The sequence below is a fragment of the Gadus chalcogrammus genome, chromosome 23, assembly GCF_026213295.1.
Source record: "Gadus chalcogrammus isolate NIFS_2021 chromosome 23, NIFS_Gcha_1.0, whole genome shotgun sequence".
NCBI classification, from domain to species: Eukaryota; Metazoa; Chordata; class Actinopteri; order Gadiformes; family Gadidae; genus Gadus; species Gadus chalcogrammus.
In genome coordinates this window covers 5,279,935-5,292,349 of record NC_079434.1, presented here as the reverse complement: position 1 = coordinate 5,292,349, position 12,415 = coordinate 5,279,935, and the positions used below count along the sequence as shown (strand labels likewise).

The 12,415-nt window shown below is 47.8% G+C and overlaps 1 protein-coding gene across 3 annotated transcripts in view; it reads left to right on the top strand.

Moving 5' to 3' along the window:
- Positions 1–12,415, top strand: part of fars2 (phenylalanyl-tRNA synthetase 2, mitochondrial) — a 61,022-nt gene that overhangs the window by 22,541 nt on the left and 26,066 nt on the right. The window lies entirely within an intron of this gene.

Sequence of the window (12,415 nt, the reverse complement as noted above, 5' to 3'; positions counted from 1 at the left end):
TCAGTCTGAGAATTATGGCAGGTGAGGATTTGAGCCATCGGATACTCTTGATTGGTTGTGTGCAGCTAGCACACTAACGCTGATTCACTAGCACACCGACGCTGACACAGATTACGCTGATTCTCTGGTTGTGTGCTGCTAGCACACAACCAGAGAATCAGCGCAGTCTGTGGGAGGGGCGGATAAGCGCCACGAGACTAGCGCCTGCATCTCGGGCCAGCGCAGAACGCACATGCTACTGTGTCGTTGGCAGTAGTCTTCGCAGTGTGTTTCATAGCAACTCTTCGGCCAAACGGGTCAGACGAGTAGCTACGGAGGGGTTGGATAAAGGCAGTTGGCCGTTGGTTTGAGTCCGGGCACTGTGTAGGCCCCTTAGAACCACGGCCTGTTGGCCAGCTGTACGCACAAGCATCTGGCCTCTCTGAGGTGTGTGTGTGTGTGTGTGACCTGACCAGACGTTCCAGAGACAGTCCCCATTTCTGATGGCCTTTCCCGGTTGGGTCTGTCACCTGCAACGTGCCTGTTTTAAAATGGAATGAGATTTATTTTAAATATGAACAGAATTTGAAAAGATAAAAGGTTGTAGCTTGCTGATGAATACACGTTTTAAGACGGTTGGTACTTAGTCTTGTGTCCATCCTATGGGTCTATCTATCGCTACAGGTGGACCTATCTAGCGACTTAGTAACATAATAAGACCTTAGGATCATGAACAATGGGCCTCAATACAATATGGTACGATTCCTTATTCAAGTTACCAACTTTGGCTTGGGTTCAGCTGGTTTACCGAACCTATGACGCACCATCGGGCATGAAGCGCCCAGTCTTTAACTACAGTACTACATTTACCATGAGAAGAGTAGGCCAAATGTTAATATGTCCCCTTCTGTTATTTTGGAAATAATATAATCTTTTGATGGATATGGAACGTCAAACTGCAAATGTCCTCCTGTTTCATTTCATAAACCTGGTCACCTCCAGGTCTGGGCCTGACTGTAGAGCAGGTAGAGGTTTGAATGTCCATTCTCTTTCATTCTTAGAGGGGCAGATAGCGATGGCTAATGGAAGGATGCCTGCAGGCAGACTATAGACACTAGAGGGATCAAACCCCAGTATATGCTATATATATATATATATATTTTACTTATTACTTGCCTCCATGGATATTTTTACTTTTATGTAATCATATCATATTCATATTTAATTTTCTGTGTCGAAGTTTTCCTTCATGCAGCCTTCCAGTGTTATATTATCTCCTTATGTATAAATACATATAAATATATATATATATATATATATATATATATATATATATATATATATATATATATATATATATACTGTGAGAACAGATTGCGTGTCATTGGCAGTGCCTCACCACACGCGGCCACGACACAGCATGTCGCGTCCCCCCTGGAGAACACTCATCCATGGGGTCTACGGGCCTGAGCCGGGCCGCTGACAGAACCGGAGAGCGTGGACGAATGTCATGAGTCACCGGTAAACAGACTCAAACCCCGGCCTGGATGTCCGGGCCTCGTGTTTTCTTGCTCTGAGACCAGGTGGTGTTGATCGTCGCATCTGCACGTTCCCCGGGCCTGCGTCACGTCCGTCTGCAGTACCGGTCGTGGCTCGTAACGGTCTTACCGCCGCATGTGGTATTATGACAATGCAGCCACCCCCGCACCCATAGGCTGACCACATGACCCCCCCCCCACCGCCCCCCCGCCTGTCATCGCTCGCCGCGTCCCCGGGAGTCCCGCCAGGCACCGGAGGGCCGTCCCCGCTGGGGTCGTCGGGCGCCGCGCTCCTGCTTGTTTCTCCTCCACGCTTGTACCGATTAGGGAGGCTGTCGCCACGGCCCGCCGGTGATTAAACCCTGGCTCGCATTTTAATTACGCCGCCGCCGCCGCTGACACCAGCCCGGTCACTCCCGTCTCCCCCGGACTGCATCAGGAAATAAAAGTGCTGTGTGCAAAACGGCTCTGAAACAACCAACGGGTGGCCATCAGCCCCCCCCCTGCCCCCCGCCCCCCCCTGCGCCTCACATGGGTTCCCCCGACAACGCTCCTGTCAACCCGCTGAGGACCGCGTCAGCACACGCTTTTACTGGGCCCGCCTGCAGCGCTGACCTTTACCGAGAGCGACGCTACCGCCGTTCTGTCTCTCTTTCCTTCTTTCTCTCTTTGTTTCTCACTTTCTTCCTATATATCTCTCCTGCTCTGTCTAGTCTTTCTGTGCTACTTTCTCCTTCTCTGAGTTCATTCTTTCCCCTCCCTCCCTCCCTCCCTCCCTCCCTCCCTCCCTCCCTCCCTCCATGCGGCCGGACCCTCGGTCTCGTTAGAGGCCCCTCCTCGGCATGGAGGCGGGCCCCTCCAAGCGGAGCCGCCGGAGGAAAGTGATCCAGCGTTGCGTCGGGCTAAAGCGCCGCCGCTCCGCCTTGCTACACTTCAGCTTGTTCTGATCAATAATACATGCTTTAAAACACAGCGGCACACAGACCACTCCCCGACACCGGCCCCACACAACAACAGCAGTGTGTGTGTGTGTGTGTGTGTGTGTGTGTGTGTGTGTGTGTGTGTGTGTGTGTGTGTGTGTGTGTGTGTGTGTGTGTGTGTGTGTGTGTGTGTGTGTGTGTGTGTGTGTGTGTGTGTGTGTGTGTGAGAGTTACAATGTGGCGGAACCAGCCCTTGAAAAGGAAGACGTGTCAATTTCCGGTTGGAATCTGAATAAATCATCCAAACGTCTATCATCCATCAATCTCATAACGCCACTTGACTTATATCTGGACAAGCATTTCAACCTTCAGACAACTAATGTGCAAGGAGAGGCAGGCTTTTCGACGGGGTTCTGTCCAGGGTCCCTTAAGTAAGATGTCAACCACTATTCCGATTCTCCAGTTACTCAGCATCATACAGTTGACAACTTTAGTTTGGTCTGCCACCATTGTCCATTCCGGCACTGCTGCCTGTCCAAGGCAACAACGCCAAAACGACAAGACAGTTGTGAAATATATCAGGATTCACAAAAGTTAGTATTTTATGTCAAAAGGAGTCAAACACCTGAGGATAAAATTGGATACATTCAAGCGAGCTCTATCATAAAACTTTGACTATGTTCCAGTAGATCAACTCTTGCTTGAAAACCGTTGGTTGCAATTCCCCACCGCCACCACCAGGTGGAGCAGGGTCGGTCGTGACAAGAGCGCGGTTGTGCCGTTTAATGGGAGTTAAGGAGGGCGAGTGTGGGGCACAGCCCTTCACAACCCAACATAACAGGACATGAGGAGAAGCATCTGGAAAACGAACTCCTGCTAGATAGGGATATAGGCGGAGCCACAAGTGACTTTCAAAGCTGTGTCTGTGTGAAGATTTTAAATGCCCTAATCCAGCTGTTGAGATCTGGAATTCTTTTAACCTCAAATATTTAATAATTCTCTCTCTCTCTCTCTCTCTCTCTCTCTCTCTCTCTCTCTCTCTCTCTCTCTCTCTCTCTCTCTCTCTCTCTCTCTCTCTCTCTCTCTCTCTCTCGTGTCTTCTTCTTCTGCATGGTAGATGTGCCCGCCCCAAACTACAAACGACTGATACAGAGCTGTGTCTGAAATAGACAATTAAAAAGCCTTTCCATGAAACACGTCGGCCTCCCTGCGTTCCCCGTCCTCTCCGACCTCTGTCTCCCTTCTGTCTCTCCTCTCCCACTCCCCGCCCAGTGAATGGTGTCAAGGTGTCTTGTTATATGTGTTTAATTGTCACGGTGGAAGGCAGGGTCGCCTTGGCCTATAAAACAATGGCGATGGGGAAGAAACGGGCCAATGAGAGCACACCACTCTCCCCGAGCCCTTGCATGCGTTTTATCTTTTGTTCTGTAGTGATGTCGTAATGTTTTTAGCTTTCTACTGTCTTCTCACAACTCTTCCCCTCTGACTCTCTCAAACAGGCACACACGCACACACACACACACACACACACACACACACACACACACACACACACACACACACACACACACAGACACTGTCCGCCGCCAATATCACGCTGCAGCACAGCACAATTACCAGCTGTTAGAGTCAGTGTGTGTGTGTGTGTGTGTGTGTGTGTGTGTGTGTGTTTGTGTGTGTGATAAACTTGCTCTATGTGAGGAGAAAAAAGTGCCTGAAGAAAAGGAACCAACCACAGTTGTACAGAATATATACACACACACACACACACACACACACACACACACACACACACACACACACACACACACACACACACACACACACACACACACACATCCTTATTTAAAGTATGTCACACAAACACACACTGGCTTGCTTCATTCTCTCTCTCCATTCTCTTCACCCCCATTTCACTACTGCGGCAGTGTGACTCCGTTGCCTAGGAAACCACTCATTCCCCCCCGCCCCCCAACACACATACAGACGCACGCACACACACTTTTCTAGTGCACAGCGAGTCAGAGACAATGACAAAGGGAGGACTGGCATGAGAGAGAGAGAGAGAGAGAGAGAGAGAGAGAGAGAGAGAGAGAGAGAGAGAGAGAGAGAGAATTACTAGTAGGTGGTTGTTGTGATACAAATCTGAACGTGAGGATGAGGAGAGATGTGTGTGTTTGAAGGGAACAGAGGGGTGATTTAAATGATGGAGGGATGCAAATCTGATGGGGAGGGGAGAGGTAGAGCGAGAACAGACGTCGGTGAAGGGGGGGACGGGGATTAAGGGAGAAGTGGCACACCCTCTTTCCCCCGCTTTCTCTCCCTGCTTCCCTCTCTTCCTTTAGACCAGGGGCCGACACAGCAAGGGACACCAGTTGGCGTGCGTATGTTTTGCGTGTGTGTGTGTGTGTGTGTGTGTGCGTGTGCATGTATTTTTTATTTATTAGGCGCTGAGCGTGACCACCATATGTGAAGCGTGGGACTCATGTGCCTCCGGCTGGGACGTGCACGTGCATGTATGCGAGGTGCGTCTGTGTGTGTGTCTGTGTTTGAATGGTTGTGTTGGGGAGGGTAGGTTGAAAAAAACTGAAAAAAAAGGAGTGAAACGTGGGGGGGGGAGGGGAGAGGAGAGAGAGAGAGAGAGAGAGAGAGAGAGAGAGAGAGAGAGAGAGAGAGAGAGAGAGAGAGAGAGAGAGAGGAGAGAGAGAGAGAGAGAGAGAGAGAGAGAGAGAGAGAGAGAGAGAGAGAGAGAGAGAGAGAGAGAGAGAGAGAGAGAGAGAGAGAGAGAGAGAGAGAGAGAGAGAGAGAGAGAGCGAGCTGATGGATGGATTGAGCGAGGTCAAAATTAGTTTTTAATGAAGCGTGGGTCATGGGATGAAGAGAGAGGGAGAGGGAGGGAGGGAGGGAGGGAGAGAGAGAGAGAGAGAGATGGTGGAATGAAAGAAAAGGAGAGCTGGAAAGCGAGAAAGAATGAGAGAAATGATGATGCCGATGGGATGAGATTGGGTGTGTCTGCTGATTTTTCATAACTGTTGACACACACACACCGACACACAAACACACACACTCACAAATGACCATATAATGCAATACTCAAGAATGACATGCAAATAGGTTCAGCAAATATATATATATATATGTATTGCACTGTTGCGTGTGTCGTATTGAATGGAGAGTGTGTGTGTGTGTGTGTGAATGGGGGGGATGTTTGTGATACAGCAAAGTGGTTCAGATTGATGCATCACATTTTTTTCCATATAGACTGCATTTGTTTTGTATGAGTGTGTGTGTCTCTGTTCTCTTTGTGTGTGTGTGTGTGTGTGTGTGTGTGTGTGTGTGTGTGTGTGTGTGTGTGTGTGTGTGTGTGTGTGTGTGTGTGTGTGTGTGTGTGTGTGTGTGTGCGCGTGGTCTCTTTGTGTGTGTGTTGGGGGGGGGGGGGGTCCCCAGGGGGCAGCCCTGTCTCGGTGCTACATATGGGACCCGGTGCTAATGACCGTCCCACCGCCTGATTCACACACACCCACACCCCCCAGGGAGTGTGAGTGTGTGTGTGTGTGTGTGTGTGTGTGTGTGTGTGTTTGGGGGGGGGCGGGGTGTTCAATGGGATAGGGTTCTGAAATCTGATTAAAGTCATGTTGCTGACAATTAACAGCCCGTCATACCCCTGCCTCAGGCCGCGTGGGACACAGTGAGTGAGTGTGTGTGTGTGTGTGTGTGTGTGTGTGTGTGCTTATGTGTGGTTCAGGTGGTGACTTGAGACTTAATCCTCTGCCTACTGAATAAATCATGTGCCAGTTGTGACCAGCTCTCACCACCCCCCCCCTTTCTCTCTCTCTCTCTCTCTCGCTCGCTCTCACACACACACACACACACACACACACACACACACACACACACACACACACACACACACACACACACACACACACACACACACACACACACACACACACACACACACACACACACACACACACACACACACAAACTCATAATTCTGCTTCCGTCCTTGGAGGGTTTGTATGCGTTTTTCTTTCTGATGAGTGTACAGTTTTTCCCTTTGTTCTGTCTGTCTGTCTGTCTGTCTGTCTGTCTGTCTCTCATCCCCTCACACACTCCTGGTTCTCTCCCTGCACTGTGGCTCTGAAGGACACTAGGATGTTGAGTTGGCCTCCAGCCCAACAAAGGAGGACGCTAAAGGCATAACCAAAGACTACGGAGGAGTTGATCATGGTTTAGGATAATTGATAGATGCATGGATGGGGATATGGACGGATGCGTTGCATCTGGCACTCATTAGTGGTGATTGAACAGTGAAATGTATGCATGACTGTGTGTGTGTGTGTTTGTGTTTGTGTCGATTAGTGTGTCTGCCAGTACAGATGCTTGGTTGTATGTGTAGTTTGTGTTTCTATGAGCACATGCTCCATTCATGTTTTTTATTTTGAGTGTGTGTGTGTGTGTGTGTGTGTGTGTGTGTGTGTGTGTGTGTGTGTGTGTGTGTGTGTGTGTGTGTGTGTGTGTGTGTGTGTGTGTGTGTGTGTGTGTGTGTGTGTGTGGTGTGTGTGTGTGTGTGTGTGTGGTCGTAATCAAACCATTCATCAACATGTGTGAAGCCCTGTGACCTGCAGGGTTTTGTTAAGCTTGTTGACTCCGCCCATCTGGGACCTGTGATTGACAGCTTTGGCGTTACACCGGACCTGCTCGTCAGGGTACCGCCGGGCTTCTATAACTGATGTCAGCTTGTCCTGAGTCCACGACAAACCAACACTCACACTTGCAGTGCCCATTTAGCTTTATTTTATAGCCCACCATAAAATCGTATTGATTAGTTTAAGATACATTTTATATATTTGGGTTGTTTCTGACAGACGGCGTTATTAGACCATTATTATTTTTTGCTTCCTAATCTCAATGGATCATTGAGAGACGATTTATTTCATATCAGTCCTGTTTACACTTTGGACAATATTTAACAGATATTAGACCGAATTCTCCTTTTTATATTTATTTCGGCCTAATAGTTATAGGAATGAACGGATAATAAAGAATCAGGCTGTTGAACTCTGGCCGTACTCTTTGTGCATGGCGGTATGTCTCACCCACGCTGAGGCGGGGGGGGTTGGGGGGGGGGGGCTTATTCTGGCCCCACCTCGGAGACGGTCCATCAGCTCGGCCCGTTTAAAGTGGTAGTGGAAACGCAAATGAACGCGATAAGGTTCAGTGCGGCCAAAAGTCTCAATGGGAAAACGCTGATAATCTTTGCTTCGCTGTTCCATTCCACCCACTGTGTGTTCATGATTTCACCCATCCATATGCCTCCATTTGCTCTTGCTCTCCTTTTCAATATTGAATCATCTTTATTTCCATCTTTTCATTTGTCCTTTAATCATTTCCCTAAGGTCGACTTTATTTCTCTCTCTTTCCCTTTATCTAATCTACGTGTCTATCGCCGTTTAAAAATCATTCTATTTTTTAAAAGCGATTCAAGAAAGCTGCATTGACTTGAAAGTAGACGAAAGTGAGATATTGCTCCAGTCGACTAGCCAAGCTACAATAATAGTGTGCTCAAGAAAGTGCTCGTTATCAAATTGGTAACAAGAGTGATAACAAGCGACTAAGGTAGGGCACATTAATACATGATGCTTGTATTGATCTCTCTTTGTCTGTTTCTCTTTTTTGGCCTAGAGCACTTATTTTCTACCAGAACGACACATGCACACACACATATGCACACGCACACGCACACTCTCCCGTAATGTATTCCTACTGGCAGCAATTGCTGGTGGGCCACAGCTGCCTCATACACACAAACACACACACACACACACACACACATTCATATGCACCAACACTGGCAGTGTGTTCGTTTGTGTGCATGCATGCATGTTATATGTTGTTTTTATAAAAGTTGCACAATCCATTATTTGTCATGTGCTTACTTATTTATGTGTGGATCTATGATCATGTGTGTGCCAGTTGTGTGCGTTCGCCTTGCGTGCAGTGATGGCGGCGATGCGTTGCAGATGTGTGTGTGCGTGTGTGATGTGTGTTTATGTTAATGTTCTGTATGTAAAGTGTAGATATATGGGAGCCTATGGGCTGATGACTGATTGTCGGTGTACAGGGCAGCGGCGGCTACAAACGGGACTCTGGTCGTCGGCACGCAACGGCGTACTGAAGGTTGTCATGGCGACCGGCATTAAATATTAATTGGTCGAAACGAAGCTCGGCTGCGCATTGTTGCTATAAATAGTCGCTGTAGATACAAATTAGCATTTTGTTTGCATTCCTACGCTTTACATTTTTGTTAAACTCTAGGGATGTTTTGCATGCGGTATGTCGGTGGAAAGGGTTTCGGCTCTGTACATAGATCGGACGTCAGGTTCCAAGGCATGTCTGGATTACTCTGGGCTCCATTGGGCTGGTTTGATTGAATCCTGAGTTCAGTCGAAGTGTCAGCACAGCAGCTGTGACTCTGACCGCAGTGGGGTCAGGTCCGTCACCAGTACCCTACACAGTCAGCATAGTTTCAATAATTATAAGACTTATCTCTCCTAACCGAGCATTCTAGCCAAAAGTCAAAGAAGTCACACTTATTTTACGCAACATTATGTCTACAGCCATAGCTTTTTCAGATATGTGATGAGCATTATTGAAATATCATGATGTCTCAATCATGTCACAACAATGGTTGCCACATTTTTTACAAATCGATATAGTACTTCCAGACACCCAAGGAATGTTAAGATTATTGCAGCATTCTTCGAAGAAAATAGTCCAATTTAACTCACTTTATTTGTTATAAAGTAGGCATGTTTCGGTATGGTAACTATGAAGCTTAAGGGAGGGAATTGTATCTAACGCGTGGAGAGGAAAATACTGTGATCTACTTCGGTGGCTCTCTTCCGTCTACCTATTGATCTCTGGCCTCTTCACTTCGAATCCTCAGATAGAGGACGTCAAGTGGGCGTGGCCTATGCAGTGGGCGTGGCCGGGGTGACGTAATGGCTTCGGCTTCTTCACCTATCTAAAGGTGCTGCCTTCTGTGGAGGGAGCAGCCTTCACTAAGGTCTTGCTCCCCTTGTGGCTATGTGAGGGTAATGCAGCTTCTTAAAGTACTTAACAAGATGAAAGCCTTGCTGGTTCTGGTTCAACGGACCCTTTATTCCACACCCTAATGCTGCCGAAGGTAGTTACCACTCAAGAGCCGTCAAGAGAGGGAGCAGAGGGGGCAGAAGAGAGCAATGTTTAAAATGTAGAAAACAATTAGAATACATGGTGTGTAGGGTCAGAATAGTGTCGGGGCCTCTAGTTGTCATTTAGGACGTGCAGATGTTTAGTCCTACTTTATTTTATGCCCCCTCTCCGTCCACCCGGGATGATGTCATCAGTGAGGGTCTGATCATAGAGGCCTCTGAACGTCATGTCTAGGCGCGCAGGATTCTCCTGGCTTGCAGGGCGGGTTTGCTCAGGGTTTTGTGTCCGTGGCTCAGTGATAACAAAACAAGCGTCATAGCTTCCCTCTCCCCCTCTGAAAGATCAAGCTGGATTTTTGCTGGCTTCATGTACAGCAAAATCCCTCTAAGCTACAAACACTTGGACAAAGGGTTCAAATGCTCAGCTCTCGCTCAGCATTCGAACCCAACTAGTCTTTTGGATCAAGTCTGTACCCCGTACCACGTACTGTTGTGTGGCAGTGTATGCTACACTTGACTAACCTTAACTTATTGCTGTAGCTATATGTCTTGCTCTGCCTGGCAGACATTTTTTTGTTCCTCCCTTCACAAAATATTGACAACCAGATGCAGAGTGGTCGGCTCATGGTTAGAAAGTGTGGTGTAAATGATAAATGAACTGGATGTGGGCCTGGCAATTGTATTCTTAAAGGTCTGGCTACAATAGCTGTGCAAATAAACTAGTCTCGACATTGTTTCCACGAGAGCGGACTATTTATTGTAATTCGACCAAAGACCACAACCAGATGGGATGCAAATCTTGCCCTGGGCCGTATTCTAGAGTAGGTGCCATTTAGCTGATCGCTAATGTTTAATCTTACATCTAACCCTGGGATGTTCCCCCAGGCAAATCACAGGTTTAACTAGAGCACTGCCATTTTGGATCTAGGAAGCGTTCCGCCGCTGCAGCCACGACACCACGCTGAACACACGCCCTGTTCTTCGTTGCTGCCCACCGTATGGATGCGGTCGCCACACATTCTGCCCATGGAGGGTCCCCTGTAGTGTCCTGGTGTGGTGCTGGACACCCCGCGGGTGGCACGTCATTAATCTGGGCTCCAGCAGCCCTGCTGCTAGAGCAGAACTTCTGGAGGGAGAAGGCACTCAGCCCGGGCCAGAGACCAACAGCTGCATGGGGCGGAGGCCTGGCTTCCTGGTTTTTAAGGATTTATTCAACGGAAGAAAAAGTCGTTGAGGATTCAGAAACACTTGTATTTCTTAAGTGGCGTAATAGTGTCGATTTGAAACCTTAACTGATGCTTGTTACCATTAAGCAGTCGGCCCAACGAGTTTGTGTTTTTGAGCTTGTCAGCCATCAGACATCAGAATAAACTAAAGTATTGTTTTCCACGATAGTATCTTCTGTCTGTCTGTCTGTCTGTCTGTCTGTCTGTCCCACTAACAACCGCCTCGCTGATACGACACAACAGAAGAAAAAAAAAGAAATGCCGGCCGGGGCGGAGGATGATGAATTTCCGTTAATTTTCATACCTCGACACACCGGCGGTTCGCAGAGCAGCAGGTGTTTAGAATAACAGAACAGCTGTCTGCAATTAGGGACAGGCAGTTGAGTAAAGTACACAGCAGATTTACGATGGGCTCTGTCACCCTCGTCCCTTTAAAATGAGTGGGAATCCGTTAATAGGCTTACCTCGTAGGTAGAGAACAGTACAAAGAAGTGTGTGTGTGTGTGTGTGTGTGTGTGTGTGTGTGTGTGTGTGTGTGTGTGTGTGTGTGTGTGTGTGTGTGTGTGTGTGTGTGTGTGTGTGTGTGTGTGTGTGTGTGTGTGTGTGTGTTTAAGAACAATTGATGGGTGACTTTCAGTTTATGTGACTAGAATGACCAGCCACACACACACGCACAAATAAATATACAACAATTTGCATAACATGCTAATATTTTAGCAGTCATGCACACACACCATCTCACTCCCTCTCCCTCTCACGTACACAAGTCCACACAGGCTTTCTGGACGCTGTGTGTGTGTGTGTGTGTGTGTGTGTGTTTGTGTGGGCAGCCTGTTCCATTTTATCTGGACATTATTCACTGTTGACCAGTTGGTATGAATGGATCATCAACAGATTTGTGTTCCGGTGCGTCTCTGAGCACTGCTTTGTGGACTGAATTTACATCCTCCTCAAAATCATCATGGACATCATCCCCAACGCTGAGGACCATCAGTCATCAATAATCCTTGGTGGCCGAATTTAGACCTGCTGGCATAATGACCTTCTTCCCTTTTTATCACTATTTTGTGCTTTCTTTCTGCCTATTTTTCTCTTTTCTCTGTCATTCTTTCCAGTCGCCAGATTGGTGCTCTATTGCTAATTCTTATTCTTTGGAGCCAACATGAGAATATTCTGGAGGATATTATTCGTCATTGCATAGTGGACATGTGTGCAAGCAAATCAGTGTTTACTTGTTGGCTTTGCGTGCATGTGTTTGTGTGTGTGTGTGTGTGTGTGTGTGTGCATGTGGGCGTACGTCCACCATCTGTGTGCTGTACATTTTAGATTTTTGAACTGACTCAGCAGTGTTCATGTGTGTCACAACTGCTGTCAGCTTGGCACCCTGCGATAATAGTGATTTGGCTAAGGCCACACGCACGCAACGAAGGCACACACACCTCTCTCTCTCTCTCTCTCTCTCTCTCTCTCTCTCTCTCTCTCTCTCTCTCTCTCTCTCTCTCTCTCTCTCTCTCTCTCTCTCTCTCTCTCTCTCTCTCTCTCTCTCTCTCTCC